Source organism: Pseudophryne corroboree, chromosome 3, assembly GCF_028390025.1.
Source record: "Pseudophryne corroboree isolate aPseCor3 chromosome 3, aPseCor3.hap2, whole genome shotgun sequence".
NCBI classification, from domain to species: domain Eukaryota; kingdom Metazoa; phylum Chordata; class Amphibia; order Anura; family Myobatrachidae; genus Pseudophryne; species Pseudophryne corroboree.
The window spans coordinates 45212969-45225971 of NC_086446.1; the positions used below are offsets into that span (position 1 = coordinate 45212969).

At 46.2% G+C, this 13003-nt stretch overlaps 1 protein-coding gene across 1 annotated transcript in view; it reads right to left on the minus strand.

Annotated features, from left to right (window-relative positions):
- The window catches only part of LOC135057138 (zinc finger protein 16-like), a 130010-nt gene that overhangs the window by 42496 nt on the left and 74511 nt on the right, over positions 1 to 13003 (minus strand). The window lies entirely within an intron of this gene.

Consider the following 13003-nt stretch of genomic DNA (forward strand, 5'->3'; position numbering starts at 1 on the left):
GCTAGTAGCGTAACAGTACGGTAGTCGGCCACCTATAGCGTGTTCGATACCTAGCGTAAAGCTGTGAGCGAGCGTGCCGCTCGTGCGTCTCGACCACGGCTAAGCGTCTGCTACGCTAAGTGCGTACCCTTACGGTACCCCATACGCCAATTGCGTACTGAGTCTCTTACCCATATATAGTGAATATTATAAGGTAATCAAATCGACATTATCAAAGGCGTTCCGGGGTGTCAATTATCCGTTTTCCGGGAGTGGCTTGCCGAACGCAGGCGTGTCCAGGCGTTTATAGGGCGGATATCTGACTTCAATTCCGGGACCTTCATCGCTGGAACGATCGCACAGGCTAAGTAACTCTTACCCTGCTCTTCTTTTACAGGAAACTTTTTTAGCATAGCAGGGCTACACAAGCGTTCGCAGCCCTGCTATGCAGATATACACTCCCCCATAGGCGGCGTCTAGTTGATTGCACGGGCAGCAAAAAGTTGCTACGTGCAATCAACTCGGAATGTCCCCCATAGTCAGCCATGATCATCGGCCATTTGAGATTGCAACATTTTGAGGAAAAAAAAACAGTAATTTAACAAACTACCGTGGTTTTTTAATTTGAACTCACCGATGCAATTCGTATTGCCGTCAGTATTTTACGTGAGAGATTAGTAAAACACTGCCGGACATCACACAATAAAGCCCGGCCAGATCAGTGAGATACGTGCAGGGCTTCGTTGTGTACTGTATTTAAATAGTTAAAACTTTAAAAAAAATGTGTGGGGTCCCCCTACTACGCATAACGAGCCCCAGGCTCTTTGAGCCGGTCCTGGTTGTTAAAAATTCCAGGGAAAATTTGCACAGGGGTTCCCCAGTATTTTTATAACCAGAACTGGGCTCTTGGACCAGTCCTGGTTCCAAAAATACGGGGGATAAGAGGTAGGGGTCTCCCCCATATTTTTTTTAAACCAGCACTGGTCTCCACTAGCCAGGGAGGTGATGCCGCAGATGGGGGACACTTTTAGAAAGGTCCCCGTGCCTGCAGCATCACTCCCCTCCAACAAGTCACCCCTGGCCGGGGTTCCCTGGGGGAGTGGGGACCCCTACAATAAAGATGTTGCCCCGTCCAGGCACCCAATGCCCAGGGATGAAGCCCGGGGCTATGGCCACCACCCATGGGCCCAGTAAGCCTCCCCACATGCTGGTACTTGGAGAACCACAAGTACCAGCATGTGGAAAATTAATAGGCCCGCTGGTACCTGTAGTTCCACAACAAAAGAAATACCCCCCAAAAAACAAGATACACACTGTGATAGTAAAAGTTTATTTAAACACTCACACATACTTACCTAGTGTCCCACTCAGCACCTCAGTCCCTTTGTCCATGTAGAATCCAATATGGTATGAAATATGGATGAAAGATGCAAGGGTCTTTCAGGAGTCCAGAAACTCACTGACCTTTTATAGACACACACTGATTACAAGCAAACAGATCACAGGTGAGGATGGTTACCTTTAGTAGCCATTCAAACCCGTTTGTGTCAACTTGTGTGCAAGTTATCAAGACAAAATCTCCAGGGTATGTAAACTTTTGATCAGGGTCATTTGGGTAGTTTCTGTTGTCATTATGATTTAAAAAGAGTAAACACAGTTGTTTGACAATAAATGGCTTCACCCAACCACTAACCATGAGTGAAAGAAAAGTTTGTGAGTTATCATACATATTCTCTGACAAATGGCCAGAAAATCACAAATTCTGCTAGGGTATGTAAACTTATGAGCACAACTGTATATGTGGATGGATCAAGGTACTATGAGGATGGGATTCCTTATACAGGATATGCAGTAACCACTGAATATGAAGTTGTGGATTCAGGATCTTTACCATCCCAGCACAAGATTGTTGGCCAGATATGGAAAAGCAGAGGCTTCAAAACGTCAAGAGGCGAAGACATACAACATGCTTCACTAATCAGAGCTCGGCAAGGGCCACACAAAGTTGCAGTAATTAAGATCCAGGCACACGCAAGAAACGATACTCCTGAAACAAGAGGCAACAATCTGGCAAGATGCTGAAGCCAAGAGGGCAGCAAAATGCCCCCAGCAGGAAAGGGAAGCCTATACAGTAACCAGTCCAGTGCCAGACCAGATGCCTCATTATGCTACGCTGATTGAACTTCAGAACCAAGCAGGAGAGAGTGAGAAAGTAGCCTGTGAAAAAAAATAGCAACCAAACAACCAGTGAAGGTAGAAATCTACACCACAGACAGAAGAAAAAAAGAAGTAAAGCCTCAAATGCCTGATCTACAGGATTTGAAGACATTTCAGGAAGAAGCAGGTCCTGAAGAAAAAGCATCATGACAGAGAAGAGGAGCCAGACAGGAAGAAGAAACTGGCTTATGGAAATCAGACGAGAAGTTTTACTTACCCAGAAGCTTATATTCACCTATGTGTCAAGTCAGCCATGGACTCACACACCTGGGAAAGGATCAAATGGGAAATGTAGTTAATGAAGGATGGATAGCTCCAGAATTTTATCCAGCTGCAACCAAGTTTGTACAAGCCTGCTGGCTATTATGTGGAAATTACAGAAGGTTAAGACAACCCTGGGAGCAATCCCCAAAAGTTATTTTCCATTTCAAAGACTGCAAATTGACTATATTTAGCTGCCAAATATGTACTGGTAGTCACAGACATTTTTAGTTATTGGCCAATGGCAAAAGCTACAGCAAGATCAATAGCTAGAAAATTAATTTCAGAAGTTATTTGCAGATATGGAGTACCAGAAGTTATAGTATCAGATAGCAGTACTCATTTCATTGAAGAAATAATGTAGCATACAATGCATGATTTGGGAATACAACAGGCATTCCATGTGTTGTATCACACACAGGCTAGTGAGGAGATTGGGTGTATCTGGAAAAGACACGTGAGAAAGTCACTTGAGCCCAGATTTGATGGTCCATATCAAGTGTTGCTGACCACCCCCACATCTGTGAAGTTGAAAGAGAGCGCTTGAGTACTGCAAACTTGCCCAAGTTAAGTTTGAACAGTAAAATACACAAACATGCAGAGGCTAATTGGGCCTAAACCAGACAGGCCACTATGGTTCATTATATCAGGGACCTCAGTACTCATTATAGTATACCCATCATAAGAGAGGGCAGGGGCTGGCATGTCCACCAATCCAAAGGTACATACCAGTTTTTAGTATGTAAGAAGTGTGGTATAAGAACCAGTAGATCAAGTGTTAAGCAAGTTAAAGTAAAGATTATGAAATATCTGAGGTTCAAAGATACCAGTTAGTTAAGAAATGCTGAGCTCACATGGGCCCACACATCTGGAAAAGGAGAGGAATGGATATTTGTCCCTATTACATATGAGTGTATGGGGTTTCTCGATTTCTTTGGGTCAAATACATACGGAGTAGAATATTGTGCAGAATTATTAGATAATATTGCTGAGGTCTATGATGACACTTTCAGATATGTAGGAAGAGAACTCCAAGAATGTGTTGTACGTTTGTCACTAATGAAACAGATAATGCACAAGAAGTGGTTCAGAGATAAAATGGAAGATGAGAAGCAGGCAAGAAATGGAAGATGAAAATCCAACTCTCTCTGCAAATGGTATATCTACCACACCTGCAGTGCACATGGGCCCTCATTCCGAGTTGTTCGCTCGCTAGCTGCTTTTAGCAGCTTTGCACACGGTAAGCCGCCGCCTACTGGGAGTGTATTTTAGTATAGCAGAATTGCGAACGAAAGATTAGCAGAATTGCGAACAGAAATTCTTAGCAATTTCTGAGTAACTCGAGACTTACTCCTACACTGCGATCAGTTCAGTCAGTTTCGTTCCTGGTTTGACGTCACAAACACACCCAGCGTTCGCCCAGACACTCCCGCATTTTTCCCAGAAACAGCAGCGTTTTTTCGCACACACCCATAAAACGGCCAGTTTCCGCCCAGAAATACCCACTTCCTGTCAATCACACTACGATCACCAGAACGATGACATTTCTTCATTAAGCCGTGAGTAAAATACCAAACTTTTTTGCAAATTTACTTGGCGCAGGCGCACTGCGAACGTTGCGCATGCGCAGTTTGCGACTAATCGTTCCGTTGTGAAAAAAAACTAACGATTGAACAACTCGGAATGAGGGCCATGGTTTTGCCCAACTGCTTACAAATTTGCTGCTGCGATCAACTCTGAATTACCCCCATGGTGTTTCCCATTTGCTAACAAATTTGCTGCTGCGATCATTTCTGAATAAGGCCCATAGAGAAGAAAAAAGCTCATGAGTTTTAATAAGTTGAGAGTGTATTACTGAGGCTGCGATGTTCACAGATGGATGAGTTGCAGAGACAGCGAAGGTTGTAGTAGCCGTAGAGAAGATACCATGGAGTGAGATTAGAAATAATAATTTGTGGTATACAGCAATTTTGGATTAAAAGTATATATATTTAGGATAGCACATAAGGAAATGGCAAATTTTATGGTAAAATTACCTGGTCTCAGGTGTTGTTCAACTATTTGATTAATTGCTATGTAAAAAAAGGATTTTAAATTATCTACCAGTAAATCCTTTTCTCGTAGTCCGTAGAGGATGCTGGGGTCCATATTAGTGCCACGGGGTATAGATGGGTCAACCAGGAGCCATGGACACTTTAAGAGTTTAATAGTGTAGGCTGGCTCCTTCCTCTATGCCCCTCCTACCAGACTCAGTCTAGAAACTGTCCCCGAGGAGATGGACAACTTCGAGAGAAGGACTTTACACAGATAGTGGCGAGATTCACACCAGCTCATACACACAGAAGACAAACCAAGCTAACAAGCTTGAAAACTCATCAACTGTTGTAGAAGGTCCTTCTGAAGAGGAAGAGGCCTCAGGTCTTCCAGCAGTAGATCTAGAAGATCCGCATGCCAAGCCCTTCTTGGCCAGTCCAGAGCAAAGAGGATTGCCTGTACTCTTGTTCTCTTTACGAGTTTTAGAATCCTTGGAATGAGTGGAAGTGGAGGAAACACGTAAACTGACTGGAACACCGTTACCAGCGCGTCCACCGCCCCTGCTTATGGGTCTCTTAACCTGGAACAGTACCTCTGAAGCTTCTAGTTGAGACGGGAGGCCATCATATCTATTTGAGGAACACCCCAAAGATTTGTCACCTCCGTGAACACCTACGGATGGAGGCCCCACTCTCCTGGATGGAGATTGTGTCTGCTGAGGAAGTCCGCTTCCCAGTTGTCCACTCCCGGAAATAAATATGGCTGACAGCGTCGACGCGTGCCTTTCTGCCCAGGGGAGGATTCTTTTTACCTCTGACATTGCAGCTCTGCTCTTCATTCTGCCCTGTCGGTTTATGTAGGCCACCGTCGTTACATTTTCCGAGTGCACCTGAATGGCCCGATCTTGTAGAAAATGTGCCGCTTGTAGAAGACCGTTGTACACGGCCCTTAGTTCTAGAATGTTGATTGGAAGAACGGATTCCAGACTTGACCACCTTCCTTGGAAGGTTTCCCCTTGGGTGACTGCGCCCCAACCTCTAAGACTTGCATCCGTGGTTAGAAGGATCCAGTTCTGAATCCCGAACCTGCGGCCCTCTAGAAGGTGAGGCAATTGTAGCCACCAGAGGAATTAAATCCTGGCTTTTGGCAACAGAAGTATCCTCTGGTGCATGTGCAGATGAGACCCCGACCACTTGTCCAGGAGATCCAGTTGGAAGGACCGTGCATGAAATCTTCTGTACTGAAGAGCCTCGTAGAAGGCAACCATCTTCCCCAGAAGGCGACTGCACTGATGAACCAATACCCGGGTAGGCTTCAAGACATCCTGGACCATAGTTTGGATCACCAACGCTTTCTCCACCGGAAGAAATACCCTCTGCACTTTAGTGTCGAGGATCATCCCCAGGAAAGACAATCTCCTTGTCGGCTCCAAATGTGACTTGGGAAGATTCAGGATCCATGTTCCCTGAGCTGTCAAGTCGTGAGAGCAATGGACTGCAACAACCTCTCCCTGGAAGATGCCTTTATCAGCAGATCAGCCAGATAAGGAATTATATTCACCCCCTGCCTGCGGAGGAGAATCTTCATCTCTGCCACTACCTTGGTGAATACCCTTGGTGCTGTGGAGAGGCCGAATGGCACTGCCTGGAACTGATAGTGACAGTCCAACAGCACAAATCTGAGATAAGCCTGGTGTGGCGGCCAAATCAGAATGTGGAGGTACGCATCCTAAGGACACCAGAAACGCTCCCTCCTCCAGCCGAGATCACCGCTCTGAGACTCAATTTTGAACTTGAATTCCCTTAGATAAAGGTTTAGCAACTTCAGGTTCAAAATAGGCCTGATCGAAGCATCCGGTTTCGGTACCAAAACTAAAGTTTGAATAGCAACCCTGGTTTACAAGATGAGGTGGACCTGGAACAATTACATCTGACCTTTGCAATTTTTTAATTGGCTTCCTGAAGGACAGCCCTTTCTGGCAAGCCTGACTTGAAAAACCTGTGGGGTGGGAGCTCTTGAAACTCCAGTTTGTACCCCTGGGACACAACATCCTGTACCCAGGGATCCAGACCGGACGACACCCAGACATGACTGTAACATCTGAGCCTCGCTCCCACTTGCCCGTTCTCCAGGCAGAGAGGTCCACCATCATGCTGAGGATTTTGAGGACACAGAGGCAGGTTTCTGGTCTTGGGAACCTGCAGGTGCCAGTTTTATTTATTTTGCTTGCCCACCTCTGAAGAAAGTGGTAGGAGTCCGAAAGGACTGCATAGCGGACATAGAAAAAGGTTTCTTCATCGTCTGAGAGGCTGCTGGAAGAAAGGTTGACTTACCAGCGGTTGCCGTGCAAATCCCAAATAGAGCCTGACCTGTGAAGGGTAGGTTCTTCACACTTCTCCTGTATTCCGCATCTGCAGACCATTGGCGTAGCCAGAGTCCCCTGCGCGCTGAGACAGCCATGGGCGATGTCCTTGCAGTCAGATTACCCAGGTCCTTCATGGCCTTCACCATGAAACCCACAGAATCCTGTATGTTACGTAAAAACAATTCAATGTCACTTCTATCCATAGAATCTAAATCCTCTAGTAATGTGCCTGACCACTTTACTATGGCTTTAGAAATCCTTGCACCAGGCAATAGTGAGACTTAAAGCCACCCCTGAAGCACTGTATATGGATTTGAGCGTAGTTTCAATCTTGCAGTCTGCCGGTTCTTTCAAAGCGGTAGATCCAGGGACAGGTAAAACAACCTTTTTAGACAGTCTAGATACAGAAGCGTCTACTATAGGTGGGTTTTCCCACTTTTACCTATCATCCTCAGGGAAAGGAAAAGCCACAAGAACCCTCTTTGAGATCTATAATTTTTTTCTCTGTATTTTCCCAGGATTTTTCAAATAATGCGTTTAATTCCTTAGACGCAGGGAAGGTAAGGGAGGCTTTCTTATTGTCTGTAAAGTAAGCCTCCTCTACCTGTTCAGGTGGCTTGTCAGTAACGTGTAACACATCCCTAATAGCCTCAATCATGAGTTGCACCCCTCTTGCCAGGGAAGCCTCACCCCCCCACCCCTGCATATCCACATCACCCTCTGCCGTGTCAATGTCCGTGTTGACTTGCATAATCTGAGCAAGCGCACATTTCTTGGGCCATACACCAGGGGATTTTGAGGTAGTGGGGACAGAACCAGACAAAATCTCCACAGATTGTTTTAAAATCTGTGATTCAGTCTCTATGCAATCCTAGCAGAAATCTGGGATATCATTCCCTTAATTGAAGCTACCCATTGGGGCTCGGATCCGGAAGGCTGATACAAAAATATTACATTCCTGTGTTCATGGAATAGATTCCTCTGGAGAAGATACATATTCTGCTGCACAAGACAGAGAGTCCCTGGACATGGTACTGTGAGAAACTAGTATACACACACACACAAACACAGGAAAATGTCAGTTTCCCCCAAGTACCTTCAGAGAAACACAGAGCTTGGAGCCAGCACACACAGCACCTCAGTAGGCAGTTATAGAATAGTTGCCTGGCGCTGACTGTGTACCCTTAATAGAACTTACACAGTTAATAGACAGTCTCCCCCCTTCTACAACCCCCTTGGCACCGCACAGGATAGCGAGAGTCGTGGAGGGTCAGCGCTCCCTGTCAGCGTCTCAAGAGTGTGGATCTGCAGGGAGAAAATGGCGCTGGGTCCGCTCTGAGAAGCTCCGCCTCCAAACATGGCGCATCTTCCCGCACTTTGAATATTTATACTGGGCTTAGGTAATGGCGCTAGCAGCGTTACAGCAGTCCCCGATAGCGTCAGTGACCAGTTGTAAGGGCATTGCACTGGCCCAGGGTGCTCCTCACAGCGCCGCACCTGTACCGCTGAGCCTTCCAGAGCGCAGTTAGTACTGCGCTCCAACCCTGTAGCTGCCATGCACACTGGCTCCCCGCTTGTCGGGTCACCGGTGACACACTCATCACCTCGATCTTCTGGCGGAATGCTGAGTGAGTGTGCGGTCACCTCGGGGGTTAACGATCATCACCCTTAGGAGCTCACTGTCCTGTCAGCGGAGATAGTGGCAATTGACCTCTCTGGGTTGGACACTGCTCCCCCCCTAAGTCCCACGAAGCAGGGAAGCTGTTGCCAGCAGCCTCCCTGTGCCTATTACGCTTAAAAAATAAACCCAAAGAAGCACTAGGAGCTCCCCTAGCTCTGACCGGGTGGGAGGGGCATAGAGGGAGGAGCCAGCCCACACTATTAAACTCTTAAAGTGCCCATGGCTCCTGGTGGACCCGTATATACCCCATGGTACTAATATGGACCCCAGTATCCTCTAGGACGTAAGAGAAATATTCTTAGTTATTTGCACATTCACAGGACTTCAAAGGAATAAATGCAAAAAGAGATTTTGTTACAGATATACATTAAAATATTTGTGAAACACAGAAAGCATGCACATCTAGTTGGAAGTAAATTGTTACGTTTTAGCACCGACCGAACAGGGAGCTCGCAGACAACAGGTGTTTGTAGTTAGGAGTTAATGAACTAATGTGTAGCCTCACAGCTGTCCTGTGGTCAGGCCCGACAATGTAGGAAGCAAAGGGGACACCCATACCGCACCCATAGGGTCAGAGGGCCCTTGCGAATCAGGGAAACAAGGGGGGTCATTCCGAGTTGTTCGCTCGCTAGCTGCTTTTAGCAGCACTGCACATGCTAGGCTGCTGCCCTCTGGGAGTGTATCTTAGCTTAGCAGAATTGCAAACGAAAGATTAGCAGAATTGCGAATAGAAAATTCTTAGCAGTTTAGAGTAGCTCGAGACTTACTCCTACACTGCGATCGGCTCAGCCCGTTTCGTTCCTGGTTTGACGTCACAAACACGCCCTGCGTTCGGCTAGCCACTCCCCCGTTTCTGCAGACACTCCCGCGTTTTATCCTGGCACGCCTGCGTTTTTCCACACACACCCAGTAAACGGCCAGTTTCCGCCCAGAAACACCCACTTCCTGTCAATCACACTCCGATCACTTCAACGATGGAAATTCTTCGTACGGACGTGAGTAAATCTACTAAGTTTTGAGCTAAAATACTTAGCGCATGCGCACTGCGAACCATGCGCATTTTCGCCTTAATCACTCCGTTGCGAAAATCGGCAATGAGCGAACAACTCGGAATGACCCCCAAAATACGGAGCAGTAGCACCTATTAGTACTTTTTAAATTGATCCTGCCCAGCTGCCAATTAACTTCAAAAATAAAAGTTATGATAAAACTTACCCTTGTTAACTCTTTTTCTTCTAGGTCCATGGCATCCACAGGGTTAACACTGGGGTATGATTGGTGGAGACCAGGATCAGGCACCAAATAACTAAGCTTTGAGCTTCCCAGGATGTACTGGGTCCCTTCCCCTCTTACCCTGCCCACAGCTCAGGCAATTCATATAAACATCTTATTACATAAAAGCATTATAATGTGATCTATCAGTACCTCCCTTCTATAGTTACAGTAAGATATACAGTACTTCTCCATAAACCCATTGCTACTCTATTGGTTTACACTCATTAGTCTGCACAGTTATCAGTAAGAAAGATATCACTATTGGATTTAGTTTCTTTGGTACCATGAATTAGAATCCAGAATCATATTAGGATTCCTAAATTCAAGGATTGAATATATCATATTCTTAGCCATACTATTTTTTAAGTGAATATCGCAGTAACATTGACACCTTGAGACATACGTATAAATGATTTTATTCATACTAAGCTGATCTCATTAAAGATCAATTCATGGCATAATAGAAAGGTTTCACAGAAGAAAATAAACAATTATGTTTATGTCCCACATAACTAAAAAGTTCCCAGCATCCAGCCCCGCTGTAGTCAAAATACGACAGTATGATACTGTAGGTGGGGAAGCATCAGCATAACAGGAGAAACCTAGTAGCATAACACAAAAAATAGGATTTTAATTACCTACCGGCAAATCCTTTTCTCGTAGTCCGTAGGGGATAATGGGAATCCATTTAGTACCATGGGGTATAGATGGGTCCACTAGGAGCCTTGTGCACTTTAATAGTGTGCGCTGGCTCTTCCCTCTATAACCCTCCTACCAGACTCAGTCTAGGAAACTGTGCCCGAGGAGACGGACATACTTTGAGAGGATAGATAAGTAAAGTGGTGAGATTCCGAACCACCACACACAAAACAAGAGGAAAGCCATGCTAACCAAACTTGAAACAGGAATAGCAACAGCTGAACCAAACATTACTTAACCAAGTAACAGCGCAGGAAGAACAAAGCACTGGGCGGGCACCCAGTAACCCCTACGGACTATGAGAAAAGGATTTACCGGTAGGTAATTAAAATCCATTTTCTCTTACATCCTAGGGGATACTGGGAATCCATTTAGTACCATGGGGAAGTACCAAAGCTCCCAAACCGGGTGGGAGAGTGCTGAGGTTACTGCAGAACTGATCGACCAAACTGAAGGTCCTCAGAGACCAAAGTATCGAACTTGAAAAACGTTGCAAATGTGTTATAACCTGACCAAGTAGCTGCTCGGCAGAGCTGTAAAACCCAGACACTCCGGGCAGCCGCCCAAGAAGAATCCAGCGACCTAGTAGAGTGGGCCTGTACAGATTTTGGAACTGGCAAGCCTGCCGTGGAATAAGCATGCTGGATAGTGAGCCTGATCCAGTGTGCAATTGACAGCTTTGAAGCAGGATATACCAATTTTATTGGGATCATAGAGAATGAACAGCGACTCCGATTTCCTGTGACGAGCTGTTCTCTTAACATACACATTCAAAGCCCTCACAAGAGCCAAAGACTTTGAAGTAGCAGAAGTGTGCATAACAACCGGAACCACAATAGGTTGGTCGATATGAAACGCACACACCACCTTAGGAAGAAATTGCTGACGAGTCCTGAGTTCAGCTCTGTCCTCATGGAAAATCAGGTAGGGGCTCTTGTGAGACAACGCCCCTAGTTCCGACACACGTCTTTCTGAAGCCAAAGCCAACAGTGCGACAGTCTTCCACGTAAGGTACTTTACGTCAACCTCCTGTAACTGTTCAAACCAGTCCGATTGGAGGAACTGCAGTACCAAGTTGAGATTCTAAGGTGTCGTGGGAGGCACAAAGGGAGGTTGGACGTGCTGAACATCTTTCAAGAACATCTGGGCCTCAGGGAGAGAAGCCAATTGTTTTTGAAAGAAAACAGACAAGGACGAAATCAGGACTTTTATGGAGCCTAGACGTAGGGCCGCATCCACTCCCGACTGCAGAAAAAGCAGGAAATGTCCCAGATGAAATTTCACCACAGATTATTGTCTGCTGTCACACCAAGAGACATATTTTCTTCAGATACAATGGTAATGTTTTGACGTTACCCTCTTTCTAGCTTGGATCATAGTCGGAATGACCTTGTCAAGAATCCCTCTCCTGGCTAGAATTAGATGTTCAACTTCCATGCCGTTAAACGTAGCCGTGGTAAGTCTTGATAGATGAACGGGCCCAGTTGTAGAAGATCCTCGTGAAGAGGTAGAGACCACGGATCTTCGAGGAGCATCTCGAAAAGATCCACAAACCAGGCCCTTCGTGGCCGGTTTGGAGCAATGAGGATTGCTTGAACCTTTTCCCTTTTAATACTTTTTAGAATTCTTGGGATCAGAGGAAGTGGAGGAAACGCGTACACCAGCTGGTAGACCCACTGAGTTTTCAGAGCGTCTACCGCCGCTGCTTGTGGGTCTCTTGACCTGGAGCAATACCGCTTGAGCTTCTTGTTGAGACGAGAGGTCATCATGTCGATTTGTGGAATTTCCCGACATGTCAACCACTGGAACACCTCCGGGTGAAGGCCCCATGCACCCGGGTGCAGATCGAGTCTGCTGAGGAAGTTTGCTTCCCAGTTGTCTACTCGCGGGATGAAGACTGCCGACAATGCCACTGCGTTTTTTTCCACCCAGAGGAGAATTCTTAACACCTCTGACATTGCGGCTCTGCTTTTCATTCCACCCTGTCGGTTTATGTACGTCACTGCCGTCACATTGTCAGGAATCTGCATTCTCCATTGCATCACTTCCAGTGAACAGGTGTCTCCTGGCTTCAGTCCTCTGTCTTCAGAGTATCCCCTGTGAATTGGACCTGTGGAACCACAGGTCCCAGCAGTTCCAGTCTTCAGTCTTCTGCAGCCTACAGCTCACTGTGCTCCACCCAACCAGTACTATTATTTGGTAACCACTGGTTTCAGCCAGCAGCCTGGAGTACACAAGTGATTCTAGTTAACAGCATTAACTCCCAGTGCACTACTGATCCCAGCCAGCAACCAGCAGTGCATTGCATTAACTGTCTATGGAATCATTCTCCTGGTTAATCATCGGCTCCAGTTAACTCTCAGCTGATCTGGGCACCCAATTCAGCAGAGTGTGTGTTCTCACGGGGATTCAACATCCAATCATCACAGAGCAAGGGGTATAAACTCCAGTTCCTGGCTCATTCTCATGGCCTCGGACAACGAGTCACATTT